General features: G+C 35.5%; 1 pseudogene; it reads left to right on the top strand.

Annotated features, from left to right (window-relative positions):
• Positions 1–21,340: 21,340 nt before the first annotated feature.
• Positions 21,341–26,184, top strand: part of LOC125092616 (neuronal membrane glycoprotein M6-b-like) — a 38,868-nt pseudogene continuing 34,024 nt past the window's right edge.

The raw sequence follows: 26,184 nt of genomic DNA, 5'->3' as shown, positions 1-26,184 counted from the left end.
AATGGGTTGATAAAATGGAATATATGTTTGATTAAAACAAACTAATATTATATGACTAAAACACTAAAAGTTGTTGCTATTTAATGAGCATTGGTCAGATTTGAAGATAGTTTTTTAAATATTTATTTTATCAAAAAATAATTTTAATGTCTTTATTTCTTAAAATGCCAGTAACATCACCATAACAAAAATACAAATGTCCTTTTTGATAATACATATATGTATGTTTTGCCTTCTTACACTTTAGATACCATTTGAGAGAAATATACATAGAAATATATATAGCTGAGAATTTTTAACTTTTAACTTGTTAGTTCTTCATACATACAAAGAAAAGATTAGTTAACTAAAGATAATTTAGATAAACACTTAATTGTACTGTTCACAGCAATTGCAGAGGTATTAAATGTGGGCATATAAACATACAGATATATACACACATATGTAAGTGTGTGTATACATATGTATATGCTCAAAATATGTGTGTGTGTGTGTGTGTGTGTATACATATATACATATATGCTCAAAATAATCATGTATTTTCCATATATTTTAAAAGATTACAATTCAGATAATTTATTTTGGTACATATTCTGTTAATAAAGGGTTAAAGCAATTTACATATATTTTAAAAATAACATTAAAAGTTTTAATGTATACCTGTTTGCATATTTATTTATATGTCTACCCATCACCAAATGTATTCACATAAAGGTAGATTAACATCTTTACTATAATTTTTACATTTATAATGTACCCAAGGAGTAAATAAAAAATTGAGTGTTTTATACACTATCACTGAGTTATTTTATGCCCAGAAGAATAGAGGTTTCTTCTTCTTTTTCTTTAATTTTTTATTTGTAAATATCACATCTAGTGATTTTTAGTTTCAGGGATAGAAGTGAATGATTCATCAGTTGCATACAATATCTATATAATACCTGTTCATTCCATTAAGTGCCCTCCTTAATACCCAATTACTCTTTACACCTACTGACCTCCCCTCTAGCAACCCTCACTTTGCTTCCTAGAATTAACTTCCTAGAATTAACTTTTAAGTTTTGCTACCCTCTCTATTTTCATCTTACTTTATTTTTCCTTCCCTTCCCTATGTTCATCTGTTTGTTCCTTAAATTCCACATACAACTGAAATTATATGGTATAACTGACTGACTTATTTCGCTTAGCGTGATACAGTCTAGTTCCATCTAGGTTTTGGTATCTCTATATATATCAAGACGAATATATCATGTCTTCTTTATCCATTCAGCTGTCAGTGGACATATGGGCTTTCTCAATAATTTAACTCTGATAGAGATTGCTTCTATAAACATTGGGGTGCACGTGTCCCATTGAATTACTTTGTATCCTTTGAATAAATACCTAGCAGTACAATTGTTGGGTCATAGGATAGTTCTATTTTTAACGTTTTGATGCTCCTCCATACTGTTTTCCAATAATGCACCAGTGTGCATTCCCACAAACAATGTAAAAGGGTTTCCCTTTCTCTGTATCCTTGCCAACATCTATTGTTTCCTGAGTTGTTAATTTTAGCCATTCTGACTGTGAGACCACAGTGATTTCTATTTCCCTGATGCCAAGTAATGTTGAGCATTTTTTTTCATGTGTCTTTTACCATTTATATGTCTTTGGAGAAATGTCGGTTCATGACTTCTGCCAGTTTCTTGACTGGATTTTTTTGGTTTGGGTTTTTGAGTTTGATAAGATCTTTATAGATTTTGGCCCTTTATCTAATTAGTCATTTGTAACTATCTTCTCCCAACCAAAGGATGCCTTTTAGTTTTGTTAACTGTTTCCTTTGTTGTGCAAGATTTTTATCTTGATGAAATTCTTGGTTTTGTTCCTCTTGCTAGATACGTCTAGATATGTCTAGATAGGTCTAGATATGTCTGCTAGAAGTTGCTGTGGCTGAAGTCACAAAGGTTGTTGCCTTATTCACTACTATTTTGATGAATTCCGGCCTCACATCTAGGTTTTCCATCCATTTTTAGTTTATTTTTGTGTATGCTGTAAGAAAGTGGTCCAGTTTCGTTCTTCTGCATATTGCTGTCCAGTTTTCCCAATGCAATTTGTTAAAGAGACTCTTTTTTCCATTGCATATTCTTTCCTGCTTTGCAAAGATTAGTTGACCATAGATTTGAGGATTCACTTCTGGATTCTCTATTTTGCTGCACTGATCTCTGTGTCTGTTTTTGTATCAATACCGTACTGTCTAGATTATTACAGCTTTGTAATAGAGCTTGAAGTCCAGAATTGTGATGCCACCACGTCTGGATTTTTTTTTCAACATTCCTTTTGCTATATGGAGTCTTTTCCCATTCCATACAAATTTTAGGATTGTTTGCTTCAGCTCTGTGAAAAATACTCTGTGAAAAAAAGTATTTTGATAGGGATTGCATTGAATGTGTAGATGGCTTTGGGTAGCATCAACATTTTAACAATATTTGAAAAATAAATAAACAAACAAACAAACAAACAAACAAACAATATTTGTTCTTCCAATCCATGAGCATGGAATGTTCTTCCATCTTTTGGGTCATCTTCAGTTTCTTTCATAAGTGTTCTTTAGTTTTCAGAGTACAGATCCTTTACCTATTTGGTTAGGTTTATTCCTAGGTATCTTAAAGTTTTGGGTGCATTTGTAAATGGGATCGAGTCCTTATTTCTCTTGCTTCTGCCTCATTCTAGTGCATAGAAATCCAATTGGTTTCTGTGAATTGATTTTATATCCTGCCACTTTGCTGAATTCCTGTATCAATTCTCGCAATTTTTTAGTGGAGATTTTTGTATTTTTTATATAGAGTATCATGTCATCTGTGAACAGTGAGAGTTTGAATTCTCCTTTGCCAATTCAGATGCATTTTATTTCTTTTTGTTGTCTGATTGCTGAGATTAGGACTTCTAGTACTATGTTGAACAACATTAGTGAGAGTAGGCATCCCAGTCATGTTACTGACCTTAGGGGAAAAGCTTTCTGTTTTTCCCTATTGAGGATGATACTCACTGGGTGTCTATCATATAGCGCTATTATGGCATTGAGGTATGCTCCTTCTATCCCTACCTGGCAAAGAGTTTTTATCAAGAAAGGATGCTGTTTTCGTCAAATGCTTTTTCTGCATCTATTGAGAGGATCATATGGTTTTTATTCTTTTATGAAAGTGGTGTATCACATTGATTTGCAGATGTTGAACCACTCTTACAGCCTGGGAATAAATCCTACTTCATCATGGTGAATAATCCTTTCAATGTACTATTGGATGCTATTAGCTATTATCTTGTTGAGAATTTTTGCATCCGTGTTCATTGGGGATATTGGCATATAATTGCTCATGATATTATCTTATAATTGGGTTTCTATTTCTGTGGTGTTGGTTGTAATCTCTCCTCTTTCATTCATGATTTTATTTATTTGGATCCTTTCTCTTTTCTTTTTGATAAGTCTGGCCAGGGGTTTATCAATCTTATTAATTCTTTCAAGGAACCAGCTCCTAGTTTCATTGATTTGTTCTACTGTTTTGATTTGTTTCCATATCATTGATATCTTCCCTGATCTTCATGATTTCTCTTCTGCTGAATTTAGGCTTCATTTGGTGTTCTTTTTCCAGCTCTGGTGTGAGGTTAGGTTGGGTATTTGAGATTTTTCTTGTTTTTTTTGAGGAAGACCTGTATTTTCATATATTTTCCTTTTAGGACTGCCTACACTACATTCCAAAGGTCTTGAACTATCATATTTTCATTTTCATTTGGCTTCATATACTTTTTTAAATTCCTCTATAAATTCCTGGTTGACCCATTCACTCTTTAGTAGGATGTTCTTTAATCTCCATGAATTTGTCATCCTTCCAAATTTTTTTTTTTGTGGTTGACTTCATGTTTCACAATGTTGTAGCCTGAAAATATGCGTGTTATAATTTCAGTCTTGTTTTATTGGTTACATCTGATTTGTGACCCAGTATGTGATCTGTTCTGGAGAATGTTCCATGTGCATTTGAATGTGTTGTGCTGCTGGAGGATGAAATGCTCAGAATTTATCTGTGAAGTCCATCTGATCCAGAGTGCCATTCAAAACCCTTGTTTCCTTGTGGATCTTCTGCTTATATGATCTGTTCATTGCTGTGAGTGGGGTGTTAAATTTCCCTACTATTATGATATTATAATAAATGAGTCCTGTTAATTTTGTAATCAATTGGTTTATATACTTGTGTGCTCCCAAGGTGGGGGGAATAAGTATTTACAATTGTTAGATATTCTTGTTGGAGAGACAACTTTAGTATGATATAGTATCCTTCTTCATCTCTTATTCATTTTTGGTTAAAAATCTAACTCGTCTGATATAAGGATTGCTAGTCCAGCTTTCCTTTGATGTGCATTGGCATAACAAATGGTTCTCCATCCCCCCACTTTCAATCTGGTGGTGGCTTTGGGTTTAAAATGTGTCTCCGGGTATCAGGCTTAGCGAAATAAGTCAATCGGAGAAAGACAACTATCATAGGATCTCCCTGATATGAGGAAGTGGAGATGCAACATGGGGGGTTAAGGGGGTGGGAGAAGAATAAATGAAACAAGATGGGATTGGGAGGGAGACAAACCATAAGTGACTCTTAATCTCACAAAACAAACTGAGGGTTGCAGGTGGGAGGGGCGTTGGGAGAAGGGGGGTGGCGTTATAGACATTGGGGAGGGTATGTGCTATGATGAGTGCTGTGAAGTGGGTAAACCTGGCGATTCACAGACCTGTACCCCCGGGGATAAAAATATATTATATGTTTATTAAAAATAATTAAAAAATAAATTTAATTTAAAAAAATAAATAAAATGTTTCTCCGGTAAGAGTGTATCACTGGGTCTTGTGGGCTTTTGTTGTTGTTGTTGTTCATTTGTTTGTTTTTATCTAATCTGATACCTGTGTCTTTTGATTGGAACATTTAACTCATTTACATTCAGAATAACTATTGAAAAATATAAATTTAGTGCCATTTTATTACCTGTAAACTGACTGTTTTTGTGTATTTTCTCTGTTCTTTTCTGGTCTGTGTTATTTTTGGGCTCTCTATTCAATCAAAGGATCCCCTTTAATATTTCTTACAGGGCTTGTTTAGTGACCACAGATTATTTTAGATTCTGTTTATCCTGGAAGCTCTTTAGTTCTCCTTCTATTCTGAATGACAGCCTTGCTGGATCAAGGATATGTTTCCCATTTAGCACAATGAATAATACATACCAGTCCTTTCTGGACTGCCAGGTCTTTGTGGACAGGTCTGCTGCCAGCCTTATATGTCTACCTACCCTTAAAGGTTAAGGACCCCTTGTCCCTGCTTTCAGAGTTTTTTTCTTTGTCTTTGAAATTTGCAAACTTCATTATTATATGTCAAGTTATTGACCTTATTGATTCTGAGGAGGGCGGTTCTCTGTACCTCTTGGACTTTAATGCCTATTTCCTTCCCCAGCTCATGGAAGTTCTCACCTATAATTTGTTCAAATAAACCTGCTACTGCTTTCTTCCACTTCTCATCTTCTAGGACACCTATTATTCAGATATTATTTTGCTTTATGGAATTGCTGAGTTCTCTAAGTCTCCCTTCATAATCTAATAGTTTCCTTTCTCCCTTCTTTCCAGCTTTCTTATTTTGTGTCATTTTGTCTTCTGTACACTACTCATACTTCTCCCTCATTCATTCTCATTTTTATGCCCTCCATTTGGAACTGCATCTCAGTTACAGCATTTGTAATTTCAGCCTGACTAGACTTTAGTTCTTTTATTTCTGCCATAAATGATTCTCTAGTGTCTTCTATGTTTTTTCCAAGTGCAGCTGGTATCCTTTTAATCATTTTAAATTCTCATTCAGATATCTTATATCCCTATTGATTAAATCCCTGGCAGTGAGTAATACTTCTTGGGGTTCTTTTGGGAGGGGTAATTTCTCTGTCTCGCGATTTTTTCCAGGAATGAAGAGAAGAAAGAAAGAGAAAAAAAAAAAAAACAGTAATAACAACAGAAACAAAACAAAACAAACTGAAAAAACAAATAACAAAAGAAGAAAAAAGAAACAAGAAACAAAGCAAAGTAAAACACTAGATCCTGGGTGTGTTTTGTTCTGCCTGTCTTAAAGAATAAGAGAGAAAGAAAAAAAAAAAAATATATATATATATACACACACAAAAAAATATAATTATAGAAATAAAATACAATGAAAGGAAACAAAAAATAAAACACATATATACATAACATATATACGTAAATAAAAATTTTAAATAGAATTCTAAAAGAGTTGAAAGAATAAAAAGAAAATTTAAAAGGGTAAAGAATTTTAAAAAGCAATGAATGCTATGTACATCCCTAAGAGATGAATCTTTGTAGCCCTATGGTCAGTAATCTTGGTGTGAGCCAGTTGTTCCTGCTGGTCTTCTGGGGGAGGGGCCCTTTGTGCTAATTCACGGGTGAACTTGCCCTAGAGGAAATGTGCCTCCAGTGTGTAGGGAGGCAAGATTCAGTGTAGGTGACTTCAGGCTCCACTAGGTGGTGCAATTTTGCTCCCTGAAGGCTTTCAGCACTGATGGGTGGGATGAATATGGTGGTTTCCATCTCTCAGCCCAGGAACTGAAAGTTCACACCCCCACTCTTCAGTGAGCCCTCACAGAAAAGCAGTCAAGTGCTCTTGTCTCCCCGGTTTCTGACAGAAATCTATGCTCATTTCTTCACCTTCACTTCATTTCTGTGAAGAAATGTTATCTGCATGCAACTAAGTGTCAAAACTCCAAATTTTATGGATTCCTGCAGAACAGACCCTCGCTGTTCCTCCCATGGGACAGAAAGGTTTCTACCCACACTTATGCCTATTGCTGGACCCCTGCCAGTAAATGGTTGCATGAGCAAGCAGTAATTTGCAGTTTATGGCAACACAGAGCAGGTGGCTGGCACCTAGACTTTCTTTCCCAGCCAGCTTCCCTACTCATATACCTTGAAACTCTGCTGTACTCAGGCACCCATTCTTTTTACAACCCTAGAAATTCTGAGGCTATGCAGTCCCACCTGGGATTCTGCCCCACTCTGCCACCTGACCACTTTTAAGTCAGGCACATCCCCCACTATAGCAGACTTCTAAAAGCTTCAGTTTTTGTGCTCTGCTTTTTATAATACTTTGCAGTAGCCTACTTAAGCAGGCTCCCCCCTTCCATTCTCTCCTCAGATAAATCATCCAAGATTCAAGTTTCCACACCACCTGCCTTCCAAAAAGTGTCATTATTCTATGTGCAGAATTGCAGCATTTCTTCTCTCAGATCTCAATTGATTTTGCAGCTGTTCAGAATGCTTTGATATCTAGCTGTATTTGAGAGACCAGACAAACTTAGGGTCCCCTACTCCTCTGCCATTTTAACTCCTAGAATAGAGGTTACTTCTTAAATAGATTTAATAGTGGTTTCCTTCAGTATCCTGACTTAATTTTATTTATTTATTTATTTATTTATTTATTTATTTATTTATTTATTTTATTTAATAATGATATTAAAATTCATCCTTAAATTTTAGTTCCCTAAAATTATTCTACACTTGGGATATCAGCTACTACCCAAATTTAATTTAATTTCTCAGAAATTAATGCCCATAAGAAAAAAAATGTTGCCAGTTTGCCAAAGTAAGAAAGCAAATATTTATACTGAGGTAAATGCACATTGGAAACTCCACAAATTCAGAATTCTTTGAGGACCAAGGGGTTTCTAAATCCAACAAAATCTTATAAAAACTTGGATAACAAAGTAAAAATATAAATAACACAAAGTCCACAAGAAACCAAAATTTAAATATGCTTTGCTGTTACTTAAGAGAGCTATTTAAAAAGCAAACACACACAAAATCTTTTAAAATGCAAACAACCAGAGGTGGTTATGCTTTAATGGAAATACTGTGCTATTAAAAAATAAACAAACAGAAAACCTGTTAACTAAGTCAGTTGCTACTGTAAAGATAGAAAAGGGATACTTGAGGAATGGAAAGAAACTGTTATTAACAGTCAGAAACCAGTAACAAGCCTTATATTCTCCCATTCCATAGGATGCCTCTTTGTTTTGTTGATAGTTGAAATCAAATGAAATATCACATTATACCACTTAGAATGGGTAACATCAAAATGACAAGAAAGAACAATTATTGGTGAGGATCTGGAGAAAAAGTAACCCTCATTCATCATTAGTGGGAATGTAAACTGGTACAGCTACTATAGAAAATATGGAGGTTCCTCAAAAAATTAAAATTGTAAATGCCATATTATCAAATAATTCCACTATTGGGAATTAATCCAAAGCACATGAAAACACTAATTTGAAGAAGTATGTGCATTCCAATGTGTATTGCAATAATATTTACAGTAGCCAAGATTTGGAAGCAACAGGCAGGTATAGAGAGTCGAGAGTATAAAGCTAAACTAAGTAAGTCAGAGTAAGAAAGGCACATACCACATGATTCCACTTATTAGTGGAATCAAAATATTTTTAAAAAAGAATAAGCAAAAAAAAAAAATCAGAATTGGACCTGTAAATACAGAGAACAAGCTGATTGTTGCCAGAAAGAAGGGAAGGAGGTAGACGGTTGGGCAAAATAGTTGAAGAAGAGTGGAATGAATAGGTCACAGGAATGAAAGCTATAGCATAAAGAATATAATCAATGGGATTTTAGTAGCAATATAGTATTGTACATAGCCTAATGTATAAATGTATCAATATCATTAAGTTGTACACCTATACTATACTTTAGTGCTATACTATACTATACTATAGTACACCTATGCTATAGGTGTACTACTATAGGCACATTAAAAAATATAAAATTATTTTAATATATATCATGTATAATATATATAATATTAAAATATTTTAATTAGGGAAATATTAACCTCTGTTCACCTGCCATTATTTGCCCAGGATTGCCATGTTTAGATAAATTATTTGGCCATAAAATAGTGATTCTTTAATCAGATCAATAAAACAGTTATTGCGGGAAGGTGGATGTGGCTCCTGTTCAACATTAAGATCATTTCAACCCCTGTGCTTCTCAAAGTATAAGTGGGAAATTAAAACTACTTAGTATTTCTATGTATTGAGCCCTACCAATAAGTATAAATATAATTGTATATATACCAATATATAAAATGCATGTGTACCATAAATGTATAATTTGCCCTTTAAACTATACTTTGCCAAATTTTTCCTCCATAGTAAGCAGTACTATTTATACATGAACTTATTTAAAGGATAGTGGTACATCATCTATTTTTATTTCTTTTACTAAGTGAGAAAAAAATTACTCTTATTGAAAACCCAGGGATTATAAGTATTGCAGACATTCTAGTAATAATTATTTCAAAAATTAGTGAAAGTCATTTAATATGATATTTTTCTCTTGTGGGATTGATGCTTAGACTTGGCACCAGAGAAATTATATTTTTAATATATGTGTGTGTTTGTGTGTGTGTGTGTATACGTGTGTGTGTATGTGTGTGTGTGTGTGTATGAAATATTCTTTATTGGCCATCAGCTATGAACCCAACTTTTCCTATATCAATAAGCAATCAAATAAAAAATACAGTAGCTGGGGCGCCTGGGTGCCTCAGTGGGTTAAGCCTCTGCCTTAGGCTCCGGTCACGATCCCGGAGTCCTGGGATTGAACCCCATATATGGCTCTCCACTCAGCAGGGAGCCTGCTTAGCCCTCTCTCTGCCTACCTCTCTACATTCTTGTGATCTCTCTCTGTCAAATAAATTAATAGAATCTTAAAAAAAAATACAGTAGCTTAGAAAAAAATTCATGGTATAATATTTAGAATTGAGGCGTTTTGACCTAGAGGACATATTTTAATCTGTTGAATACCTCTTAGTGTCAGAGAGACTGGATGACAAGTGAACTTTTAAAACATTCACAGATAATCAGAGGGAGGAAAGGAGGTGTAATAATAATAACAGAAGGTATATGTGAGGAAAGGACGAATTTCTTCATACATACACAAGTGTTCTAGTAATGCTTGACTCAAAATAGAAGTCCAAAAAATGTCATATGAATGTTTGTCAGTTTGGAGGTTTTATATATATTATATTTAAGTATTAACATTTTTAAAAAGAAAATTTATATATCAAATTAAAAATATAAAATTTATGTTCTATATTGTGTACTTAAAATATATTAATATATGCTTATAAATAGTAAACAATACTTCCTAAAGTACCTCTTATGGGTTTGATGTTAAGGGATAGAGCCCTTTTAAAGAATTCATTATGAACTAGAGAGATGCTCATTTCTCACCTTTGAATTGAAACTCAGTCTTTGGGGAAATAATATTTAGTGCTGTTAAATAAAAATTCAACCAGTGAAATTTGAACGTCTAATGAGCTTTATTAAAGGAATTGGGGAACATTCCCACCAGGAAGTAGAGGGGAGCTCCGAAGTCTGTAGAAAATGAACGGTTTTTAAAGGTAAAGAGGGAAGACAAGAAAAAGGATCTTGCTGGCAAAGAACCCATTGTTTCAGGCAAGGTCACACCCTCTGAGGAGTAATGGAGGAGGTCTGCCAGTGAACTTCCTAACGCTGACCAAGAAGCTCCAGGTGACTGGTTAAAGTCATCCTTCCTGGGGGCTTCAAACTGCAGTTAGGTTAGGTACTGAGCTTTACTGACTTCGGGCCTTAAGATAAGTGATAGCGATGTAGAAAGGTTGTGAGGGTCTGAAGTCAATGGCCAAGAAGAAATTCTTGAGATATCTTTGTTGCACAAAGGTGATTTTCTTAAAGCATGGGGACAGGACTTGTGGGCCGAAAGAGCTGCAGTGGGGTCATGAGAAGTGGTCCATTATATCCTTTCAAACTGGGAGGGATTAGGGACAGTGTAGGCCTCATGGGTATTTTGGAAACAAGGTTTCCAGGATTTTGAAGGGGCTAGCTATTGTTGGGAAAAGGTCATTTTATTATCATCTAGTAAAACCCTAGTCATGAGACTGTTCTGATATATATCGGTAGGCCACATACTTGGGGGATGATTGCCAGCATACAGGTTGGTGTGTGGGGGGCTGGTTCAAGATAAAGGAAGTTTCCAAAGCAATTTTTATATGTTATAGTGGACTTACACGTTCCTGGGGATTGGGCTAAGATTGCCTTTTGCCTTTAGCAAAATTTGAATATTTTCTAATAACCTCTGAGGCTACTTGAGAGGGGGCCTGCAGTAAGAAAATTGAAAACATGCAAGCAGCATTCAGGGAGGAAAATAATTACTTCCAGACACTGTTCCTAAGAGCAGCCCAGCTTTTCACTCTTCCTCTTTCCCCTCTGATTTTAAAAAACAGGAGCTTAAAAGCCTCCATTGTTTGAAGGGGAGGAATGTGCTAATTTGAGGTTCATGTCCCCTCCTAATTCCCCCTACCACTCCCAGTCTATCATTGCTGTAATATGAATGGTGATCAGGACAGGCTCCTTGCTCTTCTGTATTGTGCAGGGACAAAGGGAATGAATGCATAGTAGCTCTACTCACCCATGAGACCTCCTGGAGCTGCTAGTGCCTAGAGTTGAGTTGCTTCTCATGGATTTCCTCTGTCCTCCCCCAGACACTGCCTCCTGAAGTTGCTAGATAACCCTGTTCTATAGAGCACTCAGGCTGCATCCTTGCAAGAAGGCTGTATGCTTCATATTCATTGAAGTGTGGTGGAGAATTTATGGAAGGCAACTGGGGACTTCCACCTCCTAGACAAGGCATAACAAAAAAAAAACCAAAAAAACAGTTATTTGAAATAGCAAAAACTTTAGTAAGCTAAGAACTTTGATGTGATTTGTTGGGGTCTGGGAACAAACTGCCAAGAAAGAATTCTTGAGATAGTGCAAAAAGCATAGGTACAAGACACATGGGCACAAAGACCCTGGGATTGTGGCAAGTGACTGATTATATACTTTTAACTTCAGAGGGATTTAGGAATAGCACAAGTCTCTAAGGAATTTGGAAGCCAGTCTTCCAAGACTTTGAGGAGCGATGGCTGTTAAGATAAGGTTATTTACTATTGTCTAGTAAAATGTGAGTCCTGAGACTCTTCACAAGTATGTCAGTGGGCCATAATGTTTGGAAGATGATTGCTAATATGTCACAGGTAGAGTAGAGACAAAGGACGTTTCCAAAAGGATTTTTATATGTTAAAGAACACTTGACAGGATCTCGGAGATCAGGCTAATACAAAACTAGGGTTGCCTTTTTCGTCTAAGCAGAGTATTATCATTAAAGTAGTTGTGCGTTCCTAGAGGAAGAGTATTTGTCAGTGGGCTGCAAGTTCTAAGATTTAATTTTTTTCCTAGACTTTTGTTTTTTGTTCTTCACATCACTGTGATTGAAGGGTTATCTAGATACATGTGTTTTCAAATCCAGCCTTATCATTGTTTAATACATTTTGAGTGTTGTTTGTCAAGTCCTCAACTTATTCAGGTGGCTCTCTTACTCTAAATAACTACATCTGTAGTTTTTAAAAACAAGATTCAAATGAGTAAATATTAAAGATCTTATTGGCTTAATTCAGTGATGTATAATTGGGCAGCATCCAACCTGGCAAATAGAAAGGAGCTCTGAAGAACTGTACAAGGCAACAGATTTTTATAGACCTGAGAGAGCAGGATCAAGGAAATTATTGTAATTGGTCAAAGTATGATTACTTTCTTTAAATGGAGCAAACGGAAGTCTTGAAGTATGGTCAATTAATAGGTGCTAATGTAAGTTGGGATTGGTTGATAGAAAGCAAAGTATAAAAAATTAGTTTAAGTATTGGTTTGCTGAGTAGAGCTTAGCATGAGTGATTCCATCCTGGGTTTAATTTGCTTTTAAACAAATGCTAATTTTTTTATGTCTTAAACTTCTGTATTTATGAAACAAAATTATCCAGTATTTACATACAAGAGAAAATAATATTGCGTAAAGAATCATATGCTCATAAGCAGAACTGTGTTTTGTTGTTGCTCTTACTGACTGATTTTTATGCAAGGAGGTACAAGTGCTTCATTTAATTCATTCTAAGTATATTTTAGTTCAGTGTTCTTTGAATGTGTAAATTTTATATAAAGTTAACTGTGTCTTTTTGTTAGAGATAATGCTTCATAATTCTGTTTGTTGTGTCTTTGTCTGGTTTTGGTGTCAAGGTAATGTTGACTCTGTACATTGGATTTGGAAATACTCTGTCCTCTTCTGTTTTTGGAATAATTTGAGAATCATATTATTTCTAATTTAAATGTTTAGTAGAATTCACCTACTAAGTCATCTGGCCCTGGACTTTTGTCATTCGGGGGGGAGGGTGTGTTTAAATTATCAATTCTATTTCATCACTAGTAATCGCTCTGTTTAGATTATGTTTCTTTTTTACTTAGTCTTAGAAGATTATGTTTCTAGGAGATTATCAATCTCTTCTAGGTTGTCCAACATGTTGGCATTTGTTTTTTTTCATTGTAATCTTTTATTCTGATTTCTAATTTTATTTATTGAAATTACCTCTCTTTTATTTCATAATGGGCCTGGCTAATAGTCTACAAATTTTATCTTTTCAAAAAACCATATGTTAATTTCATTGATATTTTATTGTTTGTTTATTCTCTATTTATTTCAAATGTAAACTTTAAGTATTTAACTTGTTTTTGCTGACATTGGGTTTTGTTTGTTCTTTTATTCCTAGTTTTGTTAGGCATAAAGTTTAACTTCTTATTTTAAATTTTTCTTGTTTGTTGAGGTAAACCTGTGTCACCATAAATTTACCTCGTTAGAATACACTTTAGTAGGTCCCAAAGATTCTCAAACACATTGTTTTCATTTTCATTTTTCTCATTATTTATCATTTTCTTCTTTGATTTTGTCATTGACCCAGTGATCATATGGTAGTATGTTATTTAGCCTACACATATTTATGTTGCTTTCAGTTCATTTCTTATAATTAAGTTCTAGTTTCATGTCTTTGTGGCTAGAAAGATACTTGATATAAATTCAGTCTTTTTAAATTAAGGAGACTTTTTTTGAGAACTAACATGTGATCTATTATGTAAAATATTCTGTGGGCACCTGAAAGGTATGTATTTTCTCCTGGTTTTGAATGGAATGATCTGTATATATTTCTTAAGTCCATCTCATCAAATGTGTCATTCAAAGTCACTGTTTCTGTATGATTTTTTGTCTGAATAATCTATCCATTGATGTAAGTAAAATGTAAATGTCCCATATCATTATTGTATTGCTGTCATTTCTCCTTTTATGTCTATTAATATTTACTATATCTTTTTAGATATGCCTATGTCTTTGCACAGATATTTTCAATTGTTACAGTCTCTTACTGAATTGTTCCCTTTATTGGTATGTAGAGTCCTTTGTCTCTTGCTGTAGTCTTTATTTTAAGTCTATTTTGTAAGACATAAGCATTAATATCCTAGTTTTTTTCCTTTCATTTGCAGCATAAATATTTTTTTATCCCTGCCCTTCAATCTGTGTTTGTCTTCAGGTCTGATATGAATCTCTTCTAGACAACATATGAATAGGTCTTGCTTTTTTATGCATTCTGACACCCATTGTCTTTTGTTTGGAGCATTTAATCCACTTACATTTTAAGTAATTGTTAATAATTATTTAAATTAATAATAATAATAAATAAATTATAATAAGTAATTATTAATAATAAGTATGGACTTAGAACCATCTTGTTACTTATTTTATAGTTGTTTTGTGGTTCTTCTCTGTTCCTTTCTTCTTTTCTAGTTCTCTTGTCTTGTGGTTTGATGACTTTCTTTAGGGATATATTTAGATTTTTTTCTCTTTATTTTTTGTGTGCCTGTTATAATTTTTGGCTTGTGGTTACCATGGGGCTGTTATATAATATCCATATTATGTGGCAATCTATATTAAATTAATGGTTCTTTGATTTGGACACATTCTAAAAGCACTAAATTTTTACTCCTCCCTCCAGATTTTACATATGTGATATCATGTTTTTCATATTTCTGTTTTGTGTATCCTGTCCTTAATTTTTATAGATATAATTAATTTTACTACTTTTGTGTTTTATCTGTTACACGGACTTTATAACTGATTGCTTTTGTCAGTTTTATTTCCTTTCATAATTTTCTTACTTTCAGTCATACCTCACACTTGGATGGGGAAGCAGTGTTAGCAAGGTAGATAAAGTGAGTCAAAATTGGCTTCCACAAGCATTCAGCCAGCTGGGCTGAAGGAAGGCAAGGAGAATGATGCCCCAACACTTTTATTCCTGCAGTTCCTGCCTCTCTGGCAATATCCTAAAAGTTAATAAATCATGTGTAAATCAGATGCTCTTAAAGTGTTGCTTCTGTGCTGGGTCTTACGCCAAATGATATAATGTGCTGGGTCTTATAAGAGTGAAGATTCATCACTTCTCGGCCTTTTGGCTAAGATCAAGTGAAGAGTGCAGATGCAGTTTTCTATTACACTGCAGCTTTCCCAAAGTTAAGCCTCACCTCACTGATTTTGAAAGCAAGAAATTATGGGAACTTGTTTGCACTACAGGATCACAGGACTGCCAGTGTCTGGTGTGAGGCTTGATCCCTTTCTCCTCGTTGCTTCTAATGTCCCTTCTCATTGTGCTTTGGTTCCTGATCTTGATTCTGCCCTTCCTGCCCTTTTTGATATGGCCTTCTCTTTATGACTTTAACTGTGGAAGACCAGTTCTGCCATTCTTCATGCTATTCTCAGAGTCAGTTGTGATATGTGTATTTTTTGCACTGTGTCCATGGAAGGTGGTGAAATTTTCTAGTCCTCCATGGTCTCCCTCTCTCCTCTAGCAAACTATTAACTGCTTTGTAGATACAACTAGAATTCCAATAGCTGCAATGTGACAGCTAATAATGAGGAGTCTGGAAGGCCTGACATTTTTTACTTGACTACACATGCATGGGAGATTGGTTAATTGGGAGCCCTTGCTAGGAGAATGTATTTGCAGTGTGCCATTCTTAATGAAAAATATGGGATATAGGGCTGCCTGAGTGGCTCAGTGGGTTAAGCTTTTGCCTTCGGCTCAGGTCATGGTCTCAGGGTCCTGAGATCGAGCCCCACATCGGGCTCTCTGCTCAGCAGGGAGCTTGCTTCCCCCGCACCCGCACCTGCCTCTCTGCCTACTTGTGATCTCTCTTTAAAAAATAATATGGATATATTAGTTATTAAAAAGGGAACAAATAAAGGGAGTAACTCAAATAGGAGGGAACCAGGATGGTAGCATACCCATTGTGGTTGTACACAACAAGATTCTCTCATTTGGGTCTTGTGCTCATCATTTCCAGAAATAATTTAGATTGCAACCATGTAACATACATAAAACATGTTTATTGTAGTTGGAGATAAAACTAACCTGGGCGTATAATTAATATGATAGGTAATGAAAGACAAATTTAAAATTATCTCGAGAGGTTACAAAAATGAACCAGGATATTTAGGCAGGGACATGAAGCCCTATGTATATGTTTAAAGTTAAGTTGGACCACAGACGTGTCCTATTTTGTTAGTAATAACTGTAAAAAATACTGGGTTGTCTCACATCTGTCTCTGCTACTCAACCAAAACTATTCTTAATGAAGTTCCAGTGGCTATTTGTTGGTAAAAGCTACTTTTTGTTTGCTGATCCTTTTCCATTCTGCTCCTTCCTGACCCTTTATTTGACCCTATACAAAATTTTAACTAATTTTCTAATTCCATTATCTCATGTTTCCCTAGCTTCCCTGTTTTTCCTATTTTTCCTTCTTGGTCTCTTTTACCATACCTTTTTTTTTTTTTTAAGATTTTATTTATTTATTTTTTTATTTTTTTAAGATTTTTTTTATTTATTTGTCAGAGAGAGAGGAGAGCGAGCGAGCACAGGCAGACAGAATGGCAGGCAGAGGCAGAGGGAGAAGCAGGCTCCCCGCCAAGCAAGGAGCCCGATGTGGGACTTGATCCCAGGACGCTGGGATCATGACCCGAGCCGAAGGCAGCTGCCCAACCAACTGAGCCACCCAGGCGTCCCTAAGATTTTATTTATTAATTGATCAGAGAGAGAGAGACAGAGAAAGAACACAAGCAGAGGGAGAGGCAAGCAGAAGGAAAAGATGGCTCCCACTGAGCAGGAAGCATGATGCAGTACTCAATCCCAGAACTCTAGGATCATGACCTGAGCTGAAGGCAGATGCTTAACTGACAGCATCCTTTTGCTATCCCTCTAAAGGTTTTCCTTTCCCCTTTTCATTTAAAATTCAATGTTTCCAAAGTTCTAATCACAATTCCTTTGTACTCTTCATCTCTCTCTGGTCATTTCTTTGCTATTAATTCATTCTAAATACAGTTGTTGAGGACCTGGGAAGTGAATAACCCATACACTGAAAACTATAAGACACCATAAAAGAAATTAAAGAAGACATTGATAAATATAAAGGTATTCCATCTTCATGAATTGGAAGAATTAATATTGTTAGAATGTCCATACTACTCAAAATAATCTACAGATTCAGTGAAATCTGTATTAAAATGCCAGTGGCATCTTTCGCAAAAAATAGAACAACAATCCTAAAATTTGGATAGAGCCAGAAAAGATGCAAAATAGCTAAAGCAACATTAACAAAGGGATAAGGCTGGGGGCATCTTTCTTTCTGATTTAAAATTTTATTATAAAACCATAGGAATCAGAACAGTATGGGATTGCCATGAAAACAGATATATAGATCAGTGGAACAGAGTAGAGTCCAAAAATAAATCCATGCAAATATGGTCAGTTTATTAAAAAGGACCCAAGAATATGCAAAAGGGGATGGAGGAGTCTTTTCAACAAATGATGCTAGAAAAACTAGACAGCTACAAGAAAAAGAATGAAATTGAAACCACTATCTTACATTATACATAAAAATAAATTCAAAATGGATTTAACTAGAAAGTAAGACTTATAAAACTCCTAGAGAAAATATACTCAGTAAGATCCTTAATATCACTTTTTGCGATGATTTCTTAGATTTGATGCCAAAAGCAGGTATCAGCATGGGGACTCTAAGCTTGTGTCAACCTTTGAACACAGCTAGATATCAATCATTCCAAACATCCTAGAAATCTATCTGAATGCTGAGAGAATGAAGTACAAAGCTAGAGGGAGGAGAGAAGCAACATCATGGAAGATAGGAGGTTCAGAGATGTGATTCCAAAGAGCAAACAATTGCTCATATGGCAGAGGAGAAGCAGCCTAGATTTCATAGAGGGGAGAGAGAGAGAGAGAGAAAGAAAGAGGAAAAAAAGAGAAAGCAGTGCAACAAGAGAAAGAGTGCACAAGAGAAACACTTCACCAGAACCACTGACTGGGAGAACTAGAGCAGCTGATTATCACAAGTTTTTATAAGAAGCAGAACTCAACGTCTGAATTTTTAGAAGTTGCTGCCATCACTGGGATTGCACCCAGTGGGCCTAGCAGTGCTCCAAGGGGCAAAAGGTGGAACCCTTGGAGTGCACAACATGGTCTGAGGATCCCCTGGGATGTGGAGAGAAATAGTTCCCTTGTTGGAGTATATTTAGGAGAGGTGGACAACCTCTTTGGGACTAAAGAGCTGGCAGCACCAGTGGGTGTTCCATTCATTAACATAGGAGCAGAGACACCAGCTGAGGGCAAAAAACATTGGTGTTGGCTGTTTGCTGGGCTTTACAATAAATTCCAAGTGCCGGTGTGATTTTGTGAGTGCTTTTATGGGACAAAGAGTCACCGGACACAGCATGGTGAGACCCACCCCCACAGGATCAGCACAGGTCCACACTGTGCCAGGTCACTAAAACCTGGAGGTTTGAAACCCAGCCTTGTCCCTGAGATAAAATACAGGAACACTGTGCTGCCTGACAGGTATACAACGTGGATATAGACAGGATGAAATCAGGGACTTGACAGAAACCTGTGACTCTCCCTCTTCTGTGAGTTTCTTAAGCAGCAATGGGTGCAAATCTCCCAGCTGCAGGATGAGAGAGAACCATATAATTTGATATGTCAAGTATATATCAATAAAAATTATGCCAATTATGTCAATTGAAAAATAAGAGGAAAACAAACAATTAACAGGCAATTCGGATTGTTCCTTCATACTGAATTAACTTTTGTTTTGATTTTAATCCTCATTTGAAGTACTAGTGATACATTCTGTCACAAACCAACATTTACCACCTTTGTGGCTAAATGGACCTAGTACTATTTACAAAAATGCTTCTACACTATTCTAATAGACTACATAATTTAGTTTTCTGTATAGATAGTTACACCACAAGCTAATATTTTTCAGAAGTCAGCAGATTTAGGCTAACCATACTTCTCTATCTCCTTACTATAAAACAATAATATTGCCTAGACCATTATTTAAGGGACCAATTAATTATAGCATAGTCTTCTTGAACAATAGGAAAAAAGAAAGATGAAAAATTAAGGAAAATGTTGAAATTAGTCAAAATGATATCAAAAGTTCTTTCCTGGTTTAAGAGGCAGAGGTACTGAACATAAGGGTTTAAGGACTATCTAAAACATTAAAAGATCAGATTGCTATATAATATTAGTTCAGTATCTTACACACTTTTCTTTTTAGGTTTAGAACAAAAAGCCCTCAGGAATGGTGAATTCCTTCCAGGAATGGAAGTTAAGTAAAGTCAACTAAAAAATTCCATCCAAGGGTGCCAGGGTGGCTCAGTTGTTAAAGTGTCCCACTCTTGAATAATGCTCAGGTCCCAATCTCAAGATTGTGAGATGGAGCACTGGGTGTGGATCCTGCTTAAGATTCTGTGCTCCCCTGGGCGCCTGGGTGGCTCAGTGGGTTAAGCCTGTGCCTTCGGCTCCAGTCATGATCTCAGTGTCCTGGGATCGAGTCCCGCATCGGGCTCTCTGCTAGGTAGGGAGCCTGCTTCCTCCTCTCTCTCTCTCTCTCTCTGCCTACTTGTGATCTCTCTCTGTCAAATGAATAAATAAATTTAAAAAAAAAAGATTCTGTGCCCCTCTTCACCAGCAACTCTCAAAAAACAACAATAACAAGAAAGATCCATTCACAGTAATAGAATACTTTGGCCTATGGTTATCAATGGTTATCCAGTATTTAACTTTAGTATAAATATATATATTTATCTATACAATTTATATACTATATATTATAAATAAATATTACATGATATATAAAATATATAATTTATAACATAATATATAAGTATATAATAGTACATTATATATACAATAAATATATAATATATAAAATATATAGTAGATATATACAATAAATTATATATATAATTTATAATATATAATATATATTCTGAGTTTATATTCTAGTATTAATATATTGAGTATATTGAGTTAAATATTCCACTATTTCACTTGAGTTTATATGTATATGTACTTGAGTTTATATAAATATTTGGTAGATACAGATATATAGAGAGTATAAAGAAAAAGAGAGTATAAAGGTAAGCTGTTAATAAAATGTTTAAAATATTGAACAGGTATTTGTGAAATTTGGAAGGTGTAGATTAAAACCATAATAAAGGCTCATATGCTTGGATGGGTTGAGCACTTTGGTATCTTAATATCTGGGTATGCTTAGATGGAAAGAAAGCTTGTAAAACCAGCATCAAAATAATAGAATAAGTTCAACAATCTTTATGCTAAACATTAAGAATGTTAAAACACAATGGTGACTTTCAATGAGGAGCTCCTGTTAATAAAGTGCTCCGTGAGAAAATCCACTGTATTTTGTTAGTCATTCCAGAATCTTCCAAAATATTAGCTAGGGATAGCATATTGTAGCATATTATGGTTATTTTTAAAAGAGACAGTGTCTCTTTATGAAATTAGGCTTGAGCTTTTTTTTTAATCACATATTTAGCTATAGACCAAGAAATTCATTCTAATAATTAGTATGCTGCTAGTGCCATATCCACGTTTGAGTTTTCTTCCCCCTAGAATTTTGTTTCCCTTTTAATGTATATTAAAATGTGCCTTTTTATATCTAGTATATATTCTAGGATGAATTAGTTAATCTATCCATTGCATGAAAGACAAATACTAAAGAAAGTGAATGCTACAGAGACCATGGGCTGGTCCTCTGCCGGGGTGGGGTCAATGAACTTGAGCGGCCTGTGATGCCCCACGAGGGGGTCCCCCATTGAAGGAAGGAGTTTGCAGGGATGGAAGCCCTGCGTTCTGCAGAGAGAAGAGACATCCCGACCCGCTGAGTCACGTGGTGGGAGGGGGCTCGCCCGCGCTCTCTCCCTCCCCTTCTCCTCCACATCCCGTCCTCTGATGTCACAAATCTGTTCCTCCCTGGGAGAGCTGATTAGCATTCAGTGGGTGCAGTTGGCCGGGAGCGAGCGGCGCGGGCAGGCGGGCGGGGGCGCGGCCGTCCCCCGGGGAGCCGCAGTGGGACTGGGCGCAGGATGGCCGCGTTCTAACTGGGATCCTCGCTGACGCGCGGCTGCCGGCTGCTTGGCAGCGGTCTTTGCGGACCAGTAGGCAGAGGGGAAACGGACGCTGCTGAGCCTTTTGCATCTTGGAAGGGACTGTAATCTACTGTAGGGAAGAACAGAACCTCTCAATCACGCGGTGTAAATAAGAGACGGAGGGGAGCCCAAAAGAAAAGGAAGAGGAGGGGAAAAGTGTGTGTTGGGGGAGCGGGGGAAAGCATTTTTGGTGGATGGTATGAAGCCAGCCATGGAAACTGCAGCCGAGGAAAATACTGAACAAAGCCAAGAGAGAAAAGGTACCCAGCGCTCTGACAATAGCCTGTTTCCAGCTTTTCACTGGGGTGCTTTCAAAGGGGTAGCCCGGTTTTGTGTCTCTTGGAAAATAGCTCTGAAACAATCCCTGTGGCATGGTCTTGCTTTCAGGGTGGTTTTTGCCTGTAGGCTGATGTTAAATTAATAGAGCAGCCTTCCTTCAGCCCAGTCCTGTTCCAGATCTTCTTACCTAGTGTGAGATTTCCCACAAAGTTGTATGTATGCACTTTGTCACCTTGGGTTGGGGAAACTTTTTTTTTTTTTTTTCATTAATGGAATGAGTCATAACTTAGTTTCGATATTCTGAGTTATATTCCAAGTAGGTGCAATACATTGTTTTCTCCTAATGGCAAGGAGGAACTATTAAATATGCTTTGCTTCTGCTAATGCTATAGTGATTCTCTATATTTCTTTAATTTTCTTATCTAATATGATTGCTATTTTTGTGTATCCAAGTTGTAACTATGACATATAGTAACTACACTCGAAGCTTGAGAGACACAGTATCAGCTTAGTCACCTACTGCTGTTTAAAGGAGTTGTCAGGGTTGACTGTGTCTTCTACTATGTACAATTTACAGATTTGATCGATGAAAATACATAAAGGTCCTGTTCCTTACACGGAATTTTGGAACATATCATGGTTCCGACAGACAAAGTAGATTTTTTGGAGACATGTTTGCAGTAAGAAAATGGTAGAAAACAGAAGCAAAAATTAATGTCTTTTCCTAGGTAATAACTGATTTCAAGTTCAATAGCACATAAAATTCTCTCAGCCACTGCTATGTGAAGGGCATCTTTCTGCAGTGGAATTTATTTTTTTCATCCAAAGTTACAGATTATCAAAAAGGCACAGGAACATACTCTATACCCCCAGAAGCTTTATTATTAAGGTTATTTCTCAAGGCTACAGCAAACACTGAACATCACTAAACATAGTCATTCTTCAAGGTGGAGGCATAAGTGTGTTTTAGTTATGAATCTGTACATTGTACTGTCTGAAATTGCTGTTAGTCAACAATTTTACACCTATAAAAAACAGCAATTTCACATAGATCTCAAATTGGCATGCTGTTATAGAGACTGTTTTTGTATGGGATTTCTTCTGTACATAAGACTTTGATAACATTGTCTCATAAACAGCAATTTTATTTATGAATTGTTAGTTTATTCCAGTTCTTGCATCAAACCTATCTACTGCAAAACACCAAAAGAAGAAGTTAAAGGCAATTCCTGGAAAAAAGAATTTTAAAAGCTACCAAAACTGAAAAATACAAACAAGCAAATATGGTAATTGCAGAAAATCATCATCATCATCTTTGTAGTTTCCCAGTTTCCTAGCCCAATTTCATTACCAGTACATATAGTAGGCATTAGAGTTATCACTTCACTATTCCTTCAGATTTAATTTTTAATCTTAAATTTAAAATAAATCAAGAAAGTATGTCAGTTACAGTCTTTGCATGTTAATTTCAATGGAATAAACATTTATTTTAAACTTAAAATTAAAGCTGAAGTGATGGTGGAATGACAAGCATACACAAACACTTGTTTGTTTTAGTGACAATTAGTAGATAAGCCAACCTGTAGAGTGGCATTTTTGATAGGTCACATTGTGATCACAACCTCTGTTGTTGCAGATCAGTAAAAGTAAATCCCAACTCATATTCTTTTTTTTTCTTTCAGCAAGAAATTTTACACTAAATTTAATCCTATACATTTTATCACCTCACATAATTTTATATGTACTCCCCCCCCTTTTCTCATTTTCTTTCAGTTGTTGGCATTAGATTCAATGCCGCTCTCTTAATTTGGGGTGTTATTGCAATACTCTGTAGCTTACAAATAAATAGTATTTGATAGTTATTAGAATGTTTTTTAAGGATATAAATTAAACTTTTGGTATAAATTGGCCTTAGCTTTTCAAGTTAGTATCCTTTCTGAAGAATTTAGTCTGAACAACATATCTTAACTCCTGTAGTTCACTGATACCTATTTAAGACAACTGTTTCTTTAAAATACATCAGAATGACTTCCTGTTGTAATCCAAAACTGTACCAAGTCTTTAAGAAAGACTGTATTTGAAACAGTTTTATATCCATCACAGAACACAAGTAGGTGACCAAAATTTGTAACTATTTAGTTGATACTCAGGGATTTTAAAAGAAAGGAAAGGATACAAGGTTTCTTAGGGATAGCTCTAAGAAACTGGCAGTTTTAAAATTGATAACTTTAAATTAAATCAAAATGTGATGGTTGAGTAATGATTGATAATATTCACTGTGTAAGCATATGCCAAGGAAGACATCTAAAGAGAGAATATTTAAAGAATGAACTCATGGAGAAAACTGTGGCTAGTCAGATGTTACCAGTTATAAGTAGGAGTTGTAATACAATTTTATTTTACTGTTTTAGAAAATTTAAATGTGAAATAGCAGCTCTAATGATCTCTCAATTGCTTTGGGGTCTTTCTTCCCTTTTTTGAAGGGTAACAACTTTGTAGCCTGCCTTCATCAGTTCTTACCAGTAGTGTTTCTGGAGGTTCGGTCCTATCTGTATTCCTGAGTTCATTGACATGGTTTATTAGATCTATGCTTTATATACATACTAACCTCCTTAACAAGATGTTATCCATAATCTTACTGTTCTTTTTTGAAAACTTGTTCTCTCTCTCTCTTTTTTTTACAATGGACAGAAAATGGACATTTTCTACATTTTAAAGTTCTGGTTCCTGTTTATTTAACAACTCCTTCAATTTCTTTTCTCTCACATTTTATTATAAGCAGTCAGGAGGAATCAAATATACCTTCTGCAAACACTGGACATAAGTATAATTCAGCCAAGTTCTTTGCACATCATAAAAAAGGATTGTCTTTTCTTCATTGTTCAATAGCATATTCCTCATTTCCATCTGAGATCTTACTAGAATAGTCTCTTATTGACATATTTCTACCAATACTCTGTTCATGGTTATTTATATGTTAAGAATATGGAAGATTTCTTTATAGCTCTTCTTTTTTTCCTTCTGAGCTTTCTTCAGAATTATCTTCAATGTTCATATTTCATTCATTCATGGCAGTCTGCGCTTTTTTTTTAAAACATGTACCTCAAACTTTCCCAGAATCTACCCATTTCCAAAGCCACTTCCACACTTTTCGGTATTTGTTACAGTAACACTTTCACTTTTCAGTATCAATATTTGTCTTAGTCTTCTCCAGAGAAACAGGAACAGTAGCAGATTGTGGAAACAAGTCCATAGTCAGCAAACTCACCAAAAAGAGTGAGTTTTATGGTTCCATTTTCATTAGAGAAGCCCCAGATCAGTCAAGCAAAGATAACACAATCAGTCTGGTCTCTTACTATAAGGATATAAATCCCATCATCGGGCCTCATCCTGATGACTTCATCTAACCCGGAACACAAAGACCGTATCTCCAAATACCATCACTATGGTGCTGGGGCTTCAAATATATAAATTCAGAGAGGACAGTAACATGCAATCATAAGACTATTGCTTCTTTCTTTTAACCTAATATTTACTTAATAAATATTTATTAGAGATCTATTTGTTCTGGGTATGTAAGAATAACTTGTTAAGATGACAGTAAAGTTTTACAGATAAAATAATTATTCAGTTACTTGGAATCCTTTTGGTTAGGGTCAGTGTGAGAAGTTCACAGCCACTATAAGAAGTGAAAGATCAAACCATAAGGTAATTTAATCTTCTGGTGCTTTGTACTAGGCCACTTTACTTCTTAATTTTCAGAAAATGTAACATAACTTAGATCTGAGAGATGTCTTGAGCAAGAAATTTTAAAAAAAATCTAGGGAACGTTGAGACTTACGAAGTTTTTAAAATTCTGAAATGACATTACTGAGCTAGAATCTAGATTATTTCTTTAGGAGGCACAGAAGCATAGATCATATCCGAGGGAACTCAAAAGAAACTCTTGCTTAGCTAACCACTATTGACCAAAAAAAGGCACCAAATGTCCAAACCACAGTAATATGATATGGTATTTTCAGATGTGTGCACTATGGAGTCAAAATTTCCCAGGTCCATACCCAGGATTCTCTACCCTTTTCCTGAATGCTTGTGGTCAAGTGATTTACCTTCTCATTGCCCTTGGTTTCTTCACTTGTAAAAAATAGAATGATAGACATACCTATATCTTTCTGTGGTTATGACAGCTAAAAAAAACAGGTACAGTGCGTTTAGCATGATGATAAAGGCTTTGTGAGATTTTAGGTATACTGAGTCAGGACACTTGATTGTTAGGTCCTTATCCTTAGTGATCTTAGGTGCACAGTAGAGGGTTATATGCTCATCCATAGCTGAAATAATTACCCATTTCAATGTCAGAATTATCTTTTTTATCTTTACTATTTGTAGCACTGCAGAGGAAC

Source organism: Lutra lutra, chromosome Y (genome assembly GCF_902655055.1).
Source record: "Lutra lutra chromosome Y, mLutLut1.2, whole genome shotgun sequence".
NCBI classification, from domain to species: domain Eukaryota; kingdom Metazoa; phylum Chordata; class Mammalia; order Carnivora; family Mustelidae; genus Lutra; species Lutra lutra.
The sequence above is the reverse complement of the archived record's forward strand: the minus strand, read 5'-3'. Positions and strand labels throughout refer to the sequence as shown.